General features: G+C 35.9%; 1 protein-coding gene across 10 annotated transcripts in view; it reads left to right on the top strand.

The window, feature by feature from the left end:
* The window catches only part of CADPS2 (calcium dependent secretion activator 2), a 307,032-nt gene that overhangs the window by 169,971 nt on the left and 119,156 nt on the right, over positions 1-17,905 (top strand). The gene's annotated exons all lie outside the window — the stretch shown is intronic.

Below are 17,905 nucleotides of genomic sequence, written 5' to 3'. Positions count from 1 at the left end.
TCAGTGGGTAGGGCTGTACTGCGCGACTGTCACCTGGAGAAATCGTTGTCACAGCTACTAGTGGGCTTGTAAGTCAGCTAAGAAGAGCCCAAGGGACACTGAAGTTAGCCAGAGCAATGGTGGTACCAACTCTTATGTGCTGCTTGTCCATGGCCACCTAGCAAAGAAGGGCAAAAGAGAAACAGAAGCTTTGTAACTTCAACCTGTGTAACTGAAGGCTGATCTGAAGATTATTTGCTCCCAGTATCATTATTTCAGAGAAATGTGGAAGGTGACCATACTGAAATGATTCTGTTTCAATTCTGGGTTACTTTTACAGACATAGTAAGATGTCAGGAATGCAATCACACTTAACAAGCGCTGCAATCTCCCTGTCACAGCTGGGACTGTGTGTGAAACTGATTGCAGACCTTTCTCTGAGCAGAAACGCATAGATATGTCATAATAATTCTAAATTATTTGTTTTACCAATGCTAAGAAGATGAAATCAAAATGAAACTTTGGCTAAGCTAAAATGTCAAGTTTAGTTTCTCTTAGAATGACTAGGTATATAGTTGCTTCAAAGTGAAGAACACTTTTAGAAACCTGTATATATCCAATATTCTAGAAAATCCTTTCTAATAGTTATGATATGGTAGTATGTAGCATAGACTTTTTCAATTAATACTATTTTCCGTGAGATAAAAACAATAACTTTCTACATTACTTTTCAGCAGTTACTGAAAATACTTTTCTTGTTAGTAAAGACAGTAGAATTTTCTTTTACAAAAGGGAGAGGAGGCTATCCGAGAGATTCCTATTCCTGTTGCCCTTTTTCATTTCTTACCAACACAACATAATTGCCTGAATCAAACATAAAGATAAGTAAATACTTATTTAACTGTAGTGTTTCTTCATCTACGTATGTAAACTATTCTGCATCTCTTTCTAAGATTTCATTTGTCTTTCAAAGTTTGTGCATAGCACTTAAGTTGTAACCACAAAGTCAGTGTATTAGCACCATCTAGCTTTCTGTTTGTTGCTATTGCACTTTTTCTTCTGGTTTAAAAAAAGGGTAGCAGAGTACTGACTTCAGCTGCTGCTTCAAACAACAAACTTCTCACTGTCCTTTCGTAGAAGGCTTATTTTTCAGTTTGTGAACATCAAGACTGGGAAGCATAAGGAAAGTCAGATGGAAGAAACTGTTGAGTTTGTAAAATTTTTTCAAATGTTTCCTAACATCAGATAGTTTGGAATCCTTCTGTGATCATTTAGTCATATGGCCTCACTATAGCAGCCCAAAAATTTAGGTGTTTGGGATATGAGTTCTCTTATGTTTTCTCAAAGCCACTAGGTAGGGGGGAATACTTTGACAGGTTGGGTTTTCAATGCTAAGACACTGGCTGTGGAAAAAGAAAAAAATGAAAGGTGCACTGGAGTTGGTAAGGTAAACTTTTCTCTATGTATTCTGCATTCAGAAGAAGTATAGATTATCTACTAAGTTAAAATAAATGCCTAATCCCCAGACAACAAAGCTTTGGGAAGATTAATTACCAGAGTAAGACGTAGGTTTCAGTCATGTAATCTCTTTTCTTCTGCCTAATTCACAGTTTCTCAAATCTAAATTCAGGTCAGAAACAAACTGTGCATATTCACCTAAGTCATGTTTTAAAACTAATTCTCCTTTTATTTTAAATTAATTTTGGGCTACTTTGATAGATAATAAGGCAATTTCACTATAGGTAACTGTGATGTTAGGAGAAATATCTTCACTTCTACTGATATTACTTGTTTTTCTTACTGGTTATAAATATTCATCTTTATAGATAAAATAGTGCCTGTGTATATACTCTTATGAAGATGAATGAAATTAAGTTGATATTTTGTATGAAATAAATGTTACTTCAGTTATACCTTTGAGGATTTTTTGTTTGCCCTGGTGGTAGTTTAGGGTTTGTGATGTCCTCAAAATTAGTGCCCAAGTTGTCCTAAGAACGTCATTCTCATTATAAGCTAATAGGCATGTCAGTAATCTGGAAGATGAACAAAAGCAGACGTTAACTGAAGGGAGTTATCTATGAAAGAAACTTTATTTATAGAGCAAAAGTGAGTTAGAGGAGGTCATGAGACTGGCAACAGAGAGAGAGAGATTATACTTGGCCAGATCTCCACCCTGTCCAAAAACTGGCAATATGATGCCAGTACCTGCACTGCAGAACTGTTGGGGTTGCTGTGATGCTCACACCACTTTTGAATACAGAGATGGCTCCTGCTCAGAGTCAAAGCATGGACAATGTGACTTCGTATTTGCTTGCCGTATACAGAGGACCTTTGAGAAACTGGTTGAAAGTTTTCATTGTGTGAGAGTTTTGGTTAAGGTTCACTGGCTTCAAACACAGAAGAGATGTGAACTGCAAAACTTCATTTTTCAATCCATAGTTGACCTAGACCTAGCATGACAATCCAAAATCATAGGACTGGTCAAGACAAACATAGGCAGTTCTACAGTGCTGAGACGAACTGTATTAATGACAGCGCTTTACTCAAAACCACTTACAGCTTTGGTTGAATTTCAAACACAGTTGACTGTTGAAGGAAAAAAGGGTTTCAGTAAAAAAAGTGAGCAGCAGCAGAAGTATACAGTGCAGCAAAAACAACTGCATGCTCAGGAATGCCTACTCTTTAACCAAACTATGCCAAAACATCATCTAACACCCAGCACCATGTATTTATATGTGTAGGGTATATTTTCTTTATTCAGTGAATGATCCTGCAGAAAGATATGTTGGAAACTGCTATGAAAAGTATCCTGCCTGAAAAATTCAAAATACTTCATGAACTTAGTCATTGCTGAATAACTTGAACTGGAAAGGACTGGCATTGCTGATCTGTAACTTAACTGCTCTTCCTGCTACATGAAGTTACATGATTCTTTCAAAACCATAAGAACTTTTGACTACAATTACAAAGAGGATATTATCTTTCTTTTCAACACTCAAACAGTTGCTAATTCCAAAGATCCAAGACCCTGAAGACAGGTGAGTGAGTATCCCTTTCAGCAAGACAACACCCGTCAATCCCAGCACAGAGTAAACCCAAGTGTTTCAAGAGCTTCTGACACATGGAATGAGACTAGTGAGAAACTAACACAAAATTGGAAAACTTAAACAGTGACTTTACAGTTCAGCAGAAATATTGGTCAAATTATGACCCACAATTAATAAACATTTTACAATTTGGGTCCCGCGGCAATGGTGTAGATCTTTTGTTTAGTCAGAGAGTCAAAAATGCCATTCATGTAGCTATAATTATCTTATATTTCTTGCTGAATTCTGACAAATCTGTCCTTTTTACATTTGTGAGGCAACATGTGCTTGTATGTACTAAGGTAAAAATTTCCTGTGTAGGTTATAAGCAGAATGGTAGATTGGCTTGATTTTTAAGTCACTTTTAGTGATGTAGGGATGCCTAATTAGTCGAAGGTGTCCCGTAGAGGTATTTTCTGTGATGCTACTTTAAATTGTGCTAAACGCTAGTATGTCATTGTGCTAAATGAGTGCCAGCATTTTGCCGTGGAGAAAAGTGCTAATGTGTTAATTGCCTTCCTTTAAGTGATTTTAATATTATACACTTTTGCAAAATCAATTGAGTGTAATCAGTTACTTTTTTAAAATTAAAATTGAACTTCATGAAAAATGGCACATTAAAATTACATTAATGATTGATAGGATAATGATGATGGGTTAATGCAAAATTACTACTGCAGGAAGAAGAAAAGTGTTTATCCTGCTGCTAGATCCCTAGAAAATAGATTATAGCTATGAGCCTGATTTTCAGTGCTTCCCACAGTAATTGCTTCTAAGGAGGCATGGGGAATCTTGAAGACCTTAATGATATGCTACTGCCACTTTAATTGCTCAGAGAGGCAAAGAGATTCCTAATTGCCAAGAAAAGCATTACTAATTAAGGTGTCATTCTTCATTCATTCCATGGAAATTAATCTGAAATATTTGTAAAGGCTGAGAGATAAATTTAGATACAAACGCACTTAGCTTAACCACAACAGACTTCATGTGGAAAAGATCTACAGGTTAAGCAAGGTTAATAGTCAGAAAACTTAAAATATGATTTTTTTCTAAAAAAATTTTGCTTTGTTTTTACTCAGCTTTCTAAGACATGAAGTAAAATAACTGAGAATAGACTTATGATCTATTCTCATGAATATATAATTTATATTTAAAACATGATTCTATGCTCACATTAAAGAATTCATTACAACTGTTAATATAGCGTGTTTCTTATATTTCACTGAAAAGCTGCATACTTCTCAAAATGCTAAGATGGGTTTTCTTCAGCTCTGTGATGAGCAAAATTATGCAAGTTCAGTTGTATATGTCTTTAGATCATAACTTTAGCAACACTTGTTCAATATCTTCCTGCCTTCAGTAGGACTGAGTATGAATAATTGATTAGGTATGGAAAATCCCCATAATTAGTACTGCACATATGTCAAATCCTTCTTTTGGTTCATCTTTGCTAAAATCCTTAAAAAACCTCACAAAATGATCAATTGGAGTGAGCTGGACCTCTTGGCACCGGTCTGTTTCCTGCATACTGTTTTTTGTACCTTGCTCTCAATATTTTTAATGCAGTTATGTTGCAGTCTCACTGGATCCTAAATTCTTTTTCTTTTGGCACTGACTGTGTCTTATGGTTAACTTTAATGGCACCTTGCATTGAAATGTAAGCATCAGTTTTTTCTTCTTATCATGTGAGATCTCAGAACATATGACCAAGCATCTCAGTGACCCATAGAACAACTAGGTACACTTTTCTATGCTATACTATCAAATCTCGGCCTGCAATTCTCGACTTTAAATCTCTCCCCACCTAAACTTCCTGGTCTTTTTGTGCATGTGTGAAGGAAAAAGAGAAGTGAAAAAAACCTTGGCAGCAGATTTCAGTTGATCACGTTAGAGAAGATGTTACCTTCAGACTATAAAGGTGGTGATGAGCTGTGCTGCAGGACTGAGGACTTGTCATAGTTTATGTGACTGACTCCGAATTCATGGCAAATTTGAATGCAGCATCACTGTGTGAGAGAGACTGTTTGACTGAGTACCTTCTAGCAACAGCCACTTGTTGCACCGGTGGGATAAGATTAAGCCCTGTTCCCAGATGGCAGATGGCATGTGATGATCCTGCCATGGAGAGAGAAGAACTGAAGGATGAATGGTGCAAAGAGCAGTAACCCAGACTTGTCTAATTGAGGCACCTATGAAGGATTTTTAGCCACTGATGGCTACCAAAATTATGCTACCCAATACAGAGAGGTAGAAATCTGGAAGACCTGAACTGTGCTTGGCATGTGCCTACTTCTTGACTACAGAGGCAGCCAAATGTGAAGTGTGCCCAAACGGATCTGTAAAGTGTCTCAGTGGTTGCTGGAGGCCTGGTCATCACCTTAAATGCATTTCTGGGGAGTTAGTTCAGTCTCTGCCGGGTCTTGTCTTAGGCTGACTACCCTTTAGTGACTGGCATGTGTGGGCTGGGCACCACGTCTGATTTCATTTCATGCAAGAGGAGTCTAGTTCGCAAAATGCTGCAACTGGGGGCGATGGAGAGATTCTCTTCAAAAGCACATCCTTATTCAGACTAAGTTACCAATGTACATGCATACTTTTTTGTTATGCGCTTCATTTAAGTACCCGAAAGCAGTTGGGCAAAACTGGGCAACAGCTTCTATTGAAGCCCATGTCAAGGACTGAAGCAAGGGTTTAATCTTGAAAACACATGAAAGACATGCTTCTGTGAACTGTTTGCTTTATTGGAATTTTGAAAAGTGTAAAGACTAAAATCTAAACAGAGTTGTGCTTGTTATTGGAAATACTCAAATCACAACTTCAGAAAGCTATTACTGTGTAAAAAGGAAATTTTCGATATTTCCATTAAAAATAACAAAACTGGTGGTAACTTAGAAGGCCAAATGATGAGCTAATGTTTAACTGAAAATAGTTCATGAAATTGTAGGTGAGGAATTGAGAAAATCTAAAGCTTAGTGTGATTTGTAAATAACTTTTTTTCCTAAACTACTAAGTAATAACTTTGGTTTAAGTTTGACCATTCAGTGCTATGTTGATTGAAGGTAGTATTAGAAAAATTAATGTTATGTTGTAGCAAAATATGTCTTGTTAGGTCCTCACATGGAAGATCATGATTTGAGTAGTTTAGTAACTACATGAAGTGAAGTATAGGCAGGTCATTTTCTTTTTCCTGTGCATTGGCTTACTAAAGTGACAGCATAAAGTAGGCTGCTTATTTTTACTACAGTAAATGTTGAGCAGTTGAAAAAGAATTATCACATCAGAGGTGTTCTAAAATTTGCAGTAATAAGTTCAGAGTAGTGAAAGTTTCCCAGTAACTCTACACTCTAATTGAGGAGACTCTATTCTGACTGGAATTGGCTTCTTTATCTTAAATTTATTCGTACTATTGTTACACAGTTCCCAAAGTTTGGAAAATTATCATTCAGAACAACATCTGACTTTTAGTTTTGCTGAAAACTTGAGAAAAATGTTACTACTCTGTTAATATACCCAAAACATTGCTGAAAGTATCTGTGGAATGAAATCACACACAAGTACCCCTGCTTCATAATCTGTTTCAGAATTATATATAGTAGTGTGTATATATAAATATATGTATTTATTTTGTATTACAATTTTTAATTTTTTTTTGCCAACTAAGGTCCTTTTGGACATTGTCTGGAAAATTCCCTTCCACACATGAGTCTGTAGTAATTAAGATGTGATTGCTATTTTCATAACATTATTACTGTACATAGCCACCTAAGCACTATTATTATTTTCCCAGATGGCAGGATCAAACATCATTTAGATAATTGTTTTAGATTTTCTTTATACTGCTTTATTCTACTACAAATCAGCATAGCACACATATCATGCAGGTGAGAGATGCTGTTTATTTATTAACCTTCACTTGTTAGCTGATCTATTTGTTTCTTGGTACCATACACTAATCTGTGACATGAAATATAAGAAAGAGTTATTTCCACCTGACATACGTTGACATTACATATGGTCTGGCATGGCCTGGCATTATTTCTATACAGAGAGTGCCAGTACTATTAGCTGTAAGGATGGGGACATGCCACCTGCCCATTGTGTCCTTCTGTCACTTGTGCTGCCCATCTGTTACTTGCAGGAAGGTAAAATTCACCTAATTTCTGTCTTTTGGAATATAAACCCCTACAAAATCAAAGGCATTTATGACAGCAAAATTAATTTTAAATTACAGTTGTACATAATCAATCAAATGCTCTCTATGTGCCAGAATGCTGGCTTAGTTCGATACTGTAGGGTCAGTTGTGCTGTACTGTGTCTGAGGCTGGATTTCAATCCATAATACACTATTCTGTATGAACAAAAATAATTTTAATGGTATATGGGATCTAAAGGCAGAAGTGACTTTTAATAAATTCAATTTAGTGTTGGTGTTTTGGTTTTTTTCAGCTGGTTGGGTTTTTTTTCTCTACAGTAGTATAATTTCAGTTATTACAGTATTGCATTTAATTTTGACATAGTAACAAAGTCCTCATGGCCCTTCACTACTGTTGTTTTGCCCAAATAGTATATTCATCGCAGCCAGCTCTCTTTAAATAGTCCGCATCCTATTAAATGTCAGCACAATTGTGTTGGCAGTTCCATACTGTACCATTTTGTGGAGGTCTTCAAGTAGATCTTACGTCCCTGAATAAGCAACGTGGCAGCATCGCCTTGGTTGACTGATGGTTTCTGTGGTATCATTGGTGTAGCGGTGCTTTCATACAGAGTTCTGCATAATTAGCTCTCTCTGTCCTTCTATTTAAATAAAGGCTCTCATGAAGGTTTCATCCTGCACTACAAATAATCTTTTTAGTGTGCTTACTATCACAAACCTGGTTTAATTTAATTCCATCCTAAATTAACTTTGTGTCTGTTCAGTGGTGTAGTGTTGCTTTGTCTTTTTGTAATGTGTGTTGTTTTTTTTTTCACTTTATGCATAAATGATAGATCAGGTAGGTGAAAAATGTGTATGAAATATAAGTCAGATCCTGTGTGTGGTTTGTCTTTGGAGCAAGAGACAGAAAAGACCTGTTTGATTATCTTTCATGCTGCTTTTATGAAGTGAACTGGGGCCAAATTGGTAGGGGAATTGTGATAGGTGTAAGTTTGAGTTCCACTGCTGTCTCCATCGGGGTCAGACCAAATTCCCTTGCTTTAGCAGACGGAGAGCTCCTCTGCTAACATTAGAAGATTGCCAGCCCAAACTGCCATCTGCATTTCTTCAAAGTTTATTCCAAAGCTGTGAGATAACAGATTCCTAAATAAAAACTACTAACCCTTGTTCGGTATATCAGTGGCTTAGAAATTATTATTTTTATCATGCGTTCCTCCATTTCTGATTCAAAGTTTTAAGTGGACTGCACCATGCCTTTGCCCAAGTAGAAGAGAGTAAGAAACATGATTCCATTCGCAGTAGTGCTGGCAGGGACAAGTCTACCCGAGGATGTGCTCCCCTCACAGCTGGACACCTGGCAGCCAATCTCTTTTCTAAAAATGAATCTTTATGGCTCTCAAGCACTTTTTGCATTCGGCTGTATATCTTAGCTTTGAAGGGCAAACTGAAATCTGAAGGAAGGGTCTGAACACATAGACTACAGACAGATTCCTTTTAGGTTAAGGGCCCTAGGATGGGAACCAACACCATGTTACATGGGCTTGAGATCTCATTTTAAAGATCTTTCAGTCAAGACGTTTAGAAACACTTTCTGAGTAAATGAATGCATCCAAACAACAAACAACACAATATAACAAATGCTGCCAGTAGCTGAGAACATGTGCTAGAGTAAGAACACCAAAAATTTTAGAGCTGCTTTTCTTTCATTCACTATTTATGGCCCAAAAAAGTACCAGAGAAGAGGAACCAACAATATGTGTAAATGAAGCTTTACCATTATATTTTATATTAAGAAGAAGTTTTCAAACAGAAGATAACTCTGATCCCTAGATTAGTATTGTATGATTAAGTTATTAAAGTAATCATATGTCGTGTATTACCATTATTGAATGTGAGTGTTTGATTTGATCACAAATACTACATTCATTTTTAATTGAGCTATATGTATTCTGGTTAATGGAAGGCTCGGGTTTTTTCCTTGCACACTCAATAAATCATAATTGAACACCTGATTCATGCCAGTAACACATTAACATCTGGACACTTTTATGCATATAGATACACTGATTAAAACTCAGCAGAGAAGCAGATAATAGGAAAACAAAAAGACAACATTATGGAACACTTTCAGGCGTAATTTTTTATTATATATTGAGAAGCATTTAATTATCTTACTTCATTTAATTAGCCCCACTTCTTAGGTCAATTGTTTTTTATTGAAATGACATGTTAGCAACTTCGCTAATTGGCACAAAATAGCATATGACTACACTAAATATCTTGTCTTGTCCAAAATAATTTCTTTTTTTTTGTTGCTTTCCTGAGATTTTATATTTATTTCACAGTCCTTTCAAAAATATATAAAATATTTTGGCAGGTAGTGGCTTGATTTAAAATTCAGCATTTCACTTTTCATTTTTATTTCTGAGATGAAGACACAGAAGTTTCTAAAGGAAAAATGTTTACTTTCTGACATTATTATTTTAGAATCAGGAAGTATCACTCTGCCTTTTGTAGCTTTTAGAAATTTTAGTCGTCCTTTGGAAAGAAAAGTGTATTTTTAAGCATCCTTTATCATTAAGACTTAAAGCATAATTTGTCAGCATTTACAAATTTAGTCTAGAAGAAAAACAGCAGCTTTGTGTCACTCTAGCTTTTGTACTTCAGTGGGTTTGGTATCTGTTTTGTACTGGTCTGTTTTAAACTAATGATTTAACAAATCTCATAACTCTAATGGAGTAGAGATGAGCTCAAATTATATAGATGTTTTAGTGCATAATATTAATTTCCAGTAAAATAGTAACAGAGCTTATAAGAAAACAGACTTTATGGAGATAAATTGTAATTGATCAGAACACATTTTTTTCTGCAGGAGTCAATTTGTTTTAATAATTGATTATACATCTCTTTACTTTTAGATTGTTCTTTCTATTCCAAACAATTTTGGTGTTTTTCTTTAAAGACTTTTTTTTTTACTCAATAATTCCTCAGGGTGTATTTGGTATCTGTAGCAGGAAAAAAAAATTACAAAGATTACAATTTTTGCAAATGACTTCCATGCTTTTTGAGTTCTTGGGTAATCTTTATAATACACGTGTTCAACAGATGAAGTAACTTGTCATTATGCAATGAATGTTCTCCCCCTAATTTGAGAATAAATGTATGATTAATATGTATGACTCTGTGCTCCCATATATACATGATTTGTGGAATAATAAGACATTCTACTTATTTAAAATATTCAAATACAAGTTTCAGAGTTCTTGCCCTGAAGTTGAATTTAATGACTTTTTGTGGTTACACAATTGCACTTTCTTTCTCTAAGTCAATCACAAACAGGTGGCAGGAATCAATTTGAAATAGATTTTCTTAGTCTGGGCCATTGCATTATACATATCCTGACATCCACAGGAGGGCAGCATGGTTAAATTCAGGGAGAAGATGGGAATATGATTATAATGCAGCTAAATTAATCTCACTTTTGATTGTTTATATTGCTTTGTGAGAGCTTTTATATTTGAGGAGAATGCCTATTTTCCTATCCAATACAGATAGAGCAACTGAATGTTAATTTTAGGAATTTCCAAGTGCGGTTTCTTAGTAGTTATAAATGTCAAGATTTTCACTGTATATATACACCAGCTATTTTAGGAGAACGTTTGAAAATATTTAATGTGGGAGTTATTAAAACCTAGTTGGAAATTTAGCTCCTTGAATTCCAATAAAATCTGTTACAGTATTTTGATAAATCAAACAATTGGAGAGTGGTGATAGCTATTCCAGTAGGTTTAAGGACATTGAAACTACTCTGCTCTCTAACTCTTGGCTGAGCTATAATAGGAAATTAGTCCTTTTATATGTGTGTATCTAAATATACTCACACACACACACACACGAAGTTCTCTTTAGGGAAAGAGATTAAAAAAATCTCAATCTCAGATTTGAACAGTAATCAATAAGTGATAAAATAAAATTAATTCTAGTATTTGTTCCATTTAAATTGATAGCAAAGCACTCATATAGCATAAGACTGTTAGCATAACACTTTTGTGTTATATACAAATAAATGCTATTTTTTAAAAAGTATTTCTAAAACTTGACATGAAGAGAAACCACTCAAACCTCCTCTCACATCAGATTCATCAGTGTTACAACTTACATTTTCTCTTAGATTTTATGAATTTTTGTTTGCTTGTTTTTATGTAACAGCAGCTTGACAGTTGAATATCACTTTAGTATTGCTATTTTGGGGAGAGAGTTGCTTGTCAGAGCAATCCTGTGCAGCAGGAATGGGCTGACCCCGGTAGATGGCTCTGATGCTCTCTCACAAGTGGTAAATTCTGTGTGCCTGAAGTCCTACGGTACCAAACATGAATCAGCTGTAGTTTAATAACTCTAGTGCAGGGACAGTGTGTTTGAATTTTTTTATTTTCCATGTATTTTTTACAGTAAAGAACTTTTGACAAAGAGCAAATCCATGCTGTTGTTAAAGGCTTATATCTTTCTTGTATACCACTATTTTGTTTTTGTCTAACCACCAACAAAATCAAAACCATTTTCAAGATACTAACATTTCTTTAGGATTTTTTTTCCTAATTATGCTAATCCATTTTTAAAATCCTGATTTCTATGAAGGAATACTAAAGTGGGTTACTCAAGGGGAATATATTTCTCAGTGAGGCATTTCTATTGTTTCCCAGAATAACTCCTGCAAAATTCAGTTTTAGGTTGGTTGTTTCTGTGTGGCATTTCCAAGGATAAACACTCAATCACGTTAGCGGTTCTAATGAAGATTATCGTACACTGGAAGCTGTCCTTTCCAGTGCCACAAGGCAATCACTAATCAATACTAGTAGGTGGCCATTTCAGAGTGAACCGAAAGAGCTGCCCCTCGGAACAGGTGGTTGAGATGTAGGATTGTACTACTAGGTATAGGTTTTGAAAGTTTAGGAGGGTTGAGAAAACCATTATGGAAATTCATTGAAACTAAAATCCACTGGCAACTCATAAATATAGAGACACTATTTCTAGATAAACTTCTAGAACCAATAATAGCATGAATATAGGAGAAAGTTCTGGGGATGTGTAACTGCAGGCTTCCATCCAGTTGCTGCTTCGCCCCGCATCCTGTTGGGAACAATTTAGAGGCCTGAATGTGCTTTTGGGCAGCTGCTTCTATGCTCTTTCATAGAGAAAGTTTCTTCAAAAGAGCCAAAGTGACATAGAGTCAGAAATCTTTTTGTTTCTTTGGCATCTCATGTATTCTGCATAGGAAGGTTTCTTAAAATTATAAGAGAACTGATTAGCTGTGTCATGCTATGAAAATTTTATTCCTTGTTCTTACTCCTGTGTTGTTGCCAAAAGGTGACCAGAAATCTAAAAGTACTATTTTGACTCTACACACCTACATTTGTCATTCTGCATAGGCAGGTTTTCCAAGGTAGAATGTGTCTTTCAGAATGTTAGATTAGCCTCGTTGTCTTGGACCAGAAGTTCATCTAACCTGGTATCATGTCTCCCGCTGTGTCCAGCAGCAGATGACTGGCAAAGTTTCTAAGAGTAGTCTGTGCTCTTGCAGACTTTACCCATCTGCAGAGCAAGAACTTTCTGAGCCAGGTTTGGTTCTTTGTATATACTAACATTCAATGCAATTGAATTTCTCTTTCACAAACTGGTCCAGGGACGTCTAAGATGCACAATTAAATGTAACTAATTTGAGTTCATGGAAACAAGCCATAACAGTTGCATTGCTGTGTGAGAATGGAAATTAATGTCTGGCACTGCTCCTACATTTCTTGGAGGTGCTAGAGACGGTACAGAGACAGTCTACACCACGGACACGGACAGCATCATGTTTTTCTGCCATTGTATATTTATGGAAAGAAAAATGGGATTTGTGGGTTCCAGTGTTTACCTGTTTATTCTTTAGCTTAAAAGGGAGTTTTCCAATTAATGAGAGCATGAGGTGTCAAAATTTTAATCCAGAAGAAAAACATATAGTTCCCAATAAAAAGCTTTTTATTTCTGCAATGTGGGGAGAGGCTGGTATTTCAAATATTATATATAAATTCCAAGGAGGTAACTGCATTTTCCCCACTGTTGCTTAAATTGTACTTTAGCACTTTTCATTCTGGACTGCTCGGTAGTAGCACAACTAAAAGGAATTTTTTTTTCTACGAAATGTGTCAAGCATTTTAAAGTCTTCACTGTCAAAGTAGTCTCTGTTTAGTGTCATCTAAGTCAAGTCATTGTATCCCAGAATCTTTACCTCATAGTGCTGACTGAAAAGAGCAAACTAATATATATTATTCTGAATTGTTTTTTAGAATGAGTACTTTTGTCAGACTGCAAGCAAAAGCATTTTCTGTGAATGTCACATTATCTACTTTTCATGATGCCTGGGTACAGAAAGTCTCCTTAATTTTCTCTGTTTCCAGGCAAGTGCGATGCTTGCGTTTGGATTCAGGGCGCTGCAGGGATCTGCTGTAGCCCATGGACACAGAAAGGCACTTCCGAAGGGCGGTTTGCAGAGCTCTGGAGGTGAAATATGCCCCTGGTAGTTTACACTGGATCCATATGAAATACAAGGGTAACGTGGTCACTGAAAGTGGCATGGTGCAGTCACAAAGACAGACGCATTTAATTTGCGTTTTCCCTTTGGAGCATTTTCTTTTCTATTTTTTGTAATTCACGAACAATTTGCATGTTTTGACACATGGTGTGAAAAGGCTGTAACAGCTTTACAGACTTCTGAAATGCATTTTCCAGTGTCTGGAAGACAAGGGCTGGTGTGAGGCTTTCCTGAATGTTTCTTCTGCTGCACCAGGACCTCAGACCTCAGCAGTTCTCGCTTTTCTCAGCTTTGGTTTCTCTCCCACAGAAACTATGTAGTAATGCTAACCTCCCACATTGGATGTGTTGTGAGGAGTAATTTATGCTGAAGTTTATAACGCACTACTCAAGTGTCAAGCAATGTTCCTATTAAGAAAATAATGCTAGGTAAGTTAGGACTTGTTAAGCTGGTTTTTTTTCCAAAACTTTGATGAAGTTTAAAAATAATGGGTTTATTTGAATTACTTTGGGATTTTTTTTTTTAATCTATCTGTCAAGAATTTTAAAAAATAATTCTGAATAAACATTCTGAATAAACATCTCCTGTGTGCACAATTTGGACAAAAGTGCTAGACTAATTCATTATGACAATTTCTGTGCTTCATTTCAAATCACAAATAGAGATACTGGACATAACGTATTTCCTCATGCATTTGCTAGATCAGATATACATCCTTATACTAGTTCATAAGGACTTTAAAATACCTACTAGTGATGATGACAACAAATATTGTGAAAATACTTAGAACGTACAGCCTTTAGGGTGGAAATTTATGCACCTTGTTCTACTTGTATATTTTCTTACCATAAAAACACACAACTATCTCTGCCGAGGTCTGTATTCTTTAGGAAAATTAAAGTTATATCAATTCAAAAGTAGCTTTCCAGACAGTGAAAAGAAATACATAAGCAGCCAGAAGTAACCAAAGCCAAGTATCTTTCCTAAAAGAGTTCACTGCTCTTACCACCCTCTGCCACTCTTCCCAGAAGGGAGCTATTTTCCACGCTGGGACTCCAGAATTGGAATTGCTTCAGTTGGCAGCTTAGTTCATTGATTTGTTTTGTACCAGTGTGACACTGAGCAGGCTGTTTTGACTGATTCCATCAGTGACAGTGTATGACCTCAAAACAAAAGTAGATTTTTCATATTAACAGGACCTCAGCCATTTAAGCTTTCTGGACGACAAATAATTTCAACGCCTGGCTGGAAAAAGAGTCACCAGTTTTTCATTCTAATTGCAGTGTCATGTGCTCCCAGTGATGTGGAGAGATGTTCGCGCTGGATGCCCAGGTGCTTCTAGGTGTTCAGGATGCTTCTGAGTTGATTTAAGGTCTGACAATGTAAAGAACTGTTTGCACAGCCAAACTGGATGCTCAAGGGAGAGCAGTACAATTGAGACTTTTTCTACCACATCAACATTCACATTTGAATTCAGATTTTAACTTTTAAAACCAATCTCTTAGTTGTTCCTGCCTACTGTGGTTTGTTTCACATCATGGAACAGTTTGTAGTCACAGACTGTTGTGCCTTTAGAGGGAATTAAACCAAGAGATGAGCTCCAGGGATGCGCCTGTATGTGCTGCAGCCACTGGTAGCTATTTGGTCTATAGGTTCAGACTAGAACTAGTCAGAAGAATTCTCCCTCAGAAAGTACAGAGAGTGGGTGTCTGCTCCTCAGCACCAGCTGTTTCACAGTTGTGCTGCATTACCTGTTTATATTACGAGTAGATTACATTTGAATCAAAGCACTTTCAATGTTTGTGTTGCATCTCAAGGATTTCATTCTTTTGTTACTTGGAATTCTTTCAGGGCTAAAGGATATTTTTCTGTCTTGACAAACACTCCCACCTTACATACCAAATAGTTTTCATGATATGACATAAATTAGATTAGTAATTCTCAAGTTGCCATTGCAGTTACTTCACAGGTTCCATAAGTACTGGCATGCATATTCACAAACGTTGAAGCGCTCTGGAGTGCAGTAAAATATGACTGTTAAAGGATGTAGGGACATTGGCTCTTCCGGCACACCAATAACCATTTATACTATAAGTGAAATTTGTTTGCGGGGGGGGAAAAACCCACACATTTTCTTATTCATATTATGAGTATCTTGCTCATTGGAATAAATGGAACTGTCTTCTGTGGCTGTGATGTTCGTATTACTTGACATTCTTCAACATTTCTGTATTCTTAGCAGGCATAATTACAGTAGAAGTTTAGCTGTTTTTTTTTTTCATTCCATCTGTTGAAGGCTTATTTAGTTTTCTTTCTCAAGAGCACAGAAAGTACTAAAATGAATTTGAGAATGTTTACAGCTAGGTTTCTTATGACCCAGGTCATATTGTTGTCTTGAATCAGTTTTCTCTCTCTCATCCTCAACTGAAGACAAAAAATGGCTTAATCTTGCGGGGTTAAATAAAAGAAGGAATGTGGTGCAAGGCAGATTCCTTTTATGCAAGTACAGGGATGACTGAAAGTGCCTGTGGGCATTTGGTCCCCATTGGCTCTCACAGCGAATGCAATGATGCCCACAGATAGCCTGTATTGTTGTCAGTTAAATGGGATCATGAGTGTCTGAAAGGTGTTTGAGAATGAACTGAAAATCATTTTCACAAGTGGATGATTACTTCTGCCACATGTTAACCGAACTCTATCAGAGTGGCCCAGATTTTTGAGACTGCATTAATTGCTCTTTCAACCTTGACTGAGGTTTCTCTCTAAGAAAGGCCTTTGCTGGACTAAACTGCTACACGTATTGATTTTTCTTTCTGTATTTTTTTCATTGTTTGTGATAAATGAAGCCTTTTACAAGTAGAGAATTTATCATTCAAGATGTAGATAGATTGCTTCATTCCTTAGAATAAAAAGGCTGATCTAAAAATGATCTCTGTAGAAGTAGTAAGTCCTTTCTCATTTCTCCAGCAGTGAATAGCTCCAGTATTCCACGCTCAATTATGTTTTTCAGCTATTCATTAGTGCTGATTTTTTCAGCAAAAAGTAGAACCCTGCACTCTCGCAGCATGGAGTTGCAGCAAATAAGCTGCCATCATCTTTCCTGTGTATGCCATCACATAATTGAAACTGAACTATAATATTTAGCAATAATATTTTTGCATTTTTGTAGCACAAGGAAATGCACTTTGAAAAATGTTCAACCTTTATATATTTAAAATGTAGTGATGCTCAGACTTTTTAAAGAAAATGGTTGTTCAGTTTGTTTGCTCTCTTTCTGGAGGAGAAAAGATTATGACTGACACAAGATGATATACAAAACATTTTTATGCAGGTGTTTCAGTGTTTTATAATGGAAATGTAATTTCTTGTATTTTTATTTGTTTTCCAGGAAAATGGGCTTTAAATATTTAATGCTTGTTTTTCTAAAATATTGTAAGCATTGTGAGGTATAATCAGGTAAATCTGTGACTACATACAAATCCAGTTTTTACTTTTTAATTTTGGAGTCAATGAAGAGAAAGAAAGCAGTATTAAATAGTATCAAGAAAAATAAAATTGTAGAACTCTTTTTAAAAGCAAAAGTCTCAGGAAAGAGGTTACATGGTTTGTATGTTTGGTTGTGTTTTCATATTACTGCAAAAGTGTGTTAGAAAATCTTTACATTGGGGTAACACTTAATGACTCAACATGTTTGATCAGGGTCTTATTTTCTGTGTGCTGTGTAAAAGCAAGTGTACTGGTCTTAAGTTACTGGGAATTATGTGAGTAATATAAAAAGACTGAAGAAGGCAACCAAGCATATACATACTAACTGTAAATATGCTTAATAATGTGCACATGTACAGATGGGGATGTTATGTATACATGTTGATTATGTTAATATATTTTCACCAACTGAAAGTCTGCTGTCTATATCTGCTTCTATATATATCAGAAAACCAATCTTTCCTAACTTCTTGTCAGTGTACTCATTAAACACTCTCAAAACATGATCTTAAACAGAAGTCAAAATAAATCAATTTAGTAATAAGCAATTACTGTATCAGTGCTCAGATACAGGGGAACCATTTCAGTATCTTCCTTCTCAGTGTATGGCTGAACAGTAATAATTCAAGA

The sequence above is a fragment of the Patagioenas fasciata genome, chromosome 1, assembly GCF_037038585.1.
Source record: "Patagioenas fasciata isolate bPatFas1 chromosome 1, bPatFas1.hap1, whole genome shotgun sequence".
NCBI lineage: Eukaryota > Metazoa > Chordata > Aves > Columbiformes > Columbidae > Patagioenas > Patagioenas fasciata.
Note: the sequence above shows the minus strand (reverse complement) of the source record. Positions and strands in the feature narration are given on the sequence as shown.